The sequence below is a fragment of the Austrofundulus limnaeus genome, unplaced genomic scaffold (assembly GCF_001266775.1).
Source record: "Austrofundulus limnaeus strain Quisiro unplaced genomic scaffold, Austrofundulus_limnaeus-1.0 Scaffold139, whole genome shotgun sequence".
Classification (NCBI taxonomy): Eukaryota; Metazoa; Chordata; class Actinopteri; order Cyprinodontiformes; family Rivulidae; genus Austrofundulus; species Austrofundulus limnaeus.
The window spans coordinates 1,229,761-1,231,161 of NW_013952541.1; the positions used below are offsets into that span (position 1 = coordinate 1,229,761).

General features: G+C 33.0%; 1 protein-coding gene across 1 annotated transcript in view; it reads left to right on the forward strand.

Moving 5' to 3' along the window:
- Positions 1-1,401, forward strand: part of ranbp9 (RAN binding protein 9) — a 24,543-nt gene that overhangs the window by 5,089 nt on the left and 18,053 nt on the right. The window lies entirely within an intron of this gene.

Consider the following 1,401-nt stretch of genomic DNA (forward strand, 5'->3'; position numbering starts at 1 on the left):
ATATATAACTTGCCTTAAGCTGTAGGAACCCTGACAGATGTATCAGATTGTATGGTGTTTGTGCCTACATATCCCAAAATATGTAAGATTTTGTAGTAAAATAAAGAGCTTAATTGAGTGGGAAATATTGTCGTTAACATTCATACTTTTAACTTTAACAACTTTGTCTGCAGTATTTCTTCTGTACAAGGCTACTAGCAAGGTTACTGACTTAATTAGCTAATAGTACAAAATGTCCTCCAAACTCTGTTATGATAATTAATGCGCTCATCTGGGAGGATGGTTAGAAATCTTATAAACAAAGTTCCATGACATTTCAGAGTTTTGTCATTTGTTCTGACTTGTAGCTGTATAAATAACTTGAATTGAAATTGAATTAAATCCAGGAAAGTTGCTGGTTGGTAACTTTAGGGCCTTTGATTCTGTGTTATATTGGCAGCTATTTAACACGTGAACTGTTCACCAAATAAAGTCTGTATAAATTCAGATCAGAAAACTGCCTCTCGCTGCTCCACTGCACACTCCAAAGGTTAATGAATTGGAAGCATGGTTTAAATTGTCCTGAGGGTAGACAGCAGTTTGCAGCCCTAAACTTGGCTCATTTATTTGACTTTAATTCTAAGATATAGTCACTAAACTAAGATTATAAATGTGAGGGGAAAAAGCTTTATTGTTACAATACAGAACAGGATTAAGAGACACTGCAGTTTAACAGTTTCATACATATATTTCACAAAGGGATTTTGAGTTGGAAATATTCTCCCACCTCTGAAAATATGAATGCAGAAATGCTTCGAATCATCTTTGTGTTGTCCGCAAGAAGGACATGATGCAAAAACAGGACATGATACTTCTTATGTTTACACATCTTATGACAAAACAACCTATAGTGCATGTGTAAAACTTAAAAGTTTATATGAACTAGTTAAGAAAATGTCCTCTTGATTCAAATAATTTTAAAGCCCAACAGTAAAATATTTTGATTCTAATTAGACATTTGGATACTTGTGCAAAATGTCAATTTTACATTCAAATTCTGCAAATTCATGTGTGATTATTAGTTTTTTCAAGTAAACACAAAACGTGTCAATTTTTTTTCTTTCAAAATCTTTATTTTCCTCAGCAGCAAAAAGCACTTAATGTTCTCTGCAAAACCCTCACATATTTATTTGAAGGGATCCATGATTAGTTGTAACTTTAGACTTTATTTAATAAACATATATTTTAACTGTAAAATAAAAACTGTAAAAGCACTGTAGGCTGTTTCGTTTTTATAATTTTAAAAAATATATTTTAACATGGACGGGGCCATTTTATTTACACACAAAGCATTCTGGGTAAATGATGACGTGGATAGGTCCTCGGTGCGAGGCTGCTAGTGAGCTGTATCCACCCTGAAGG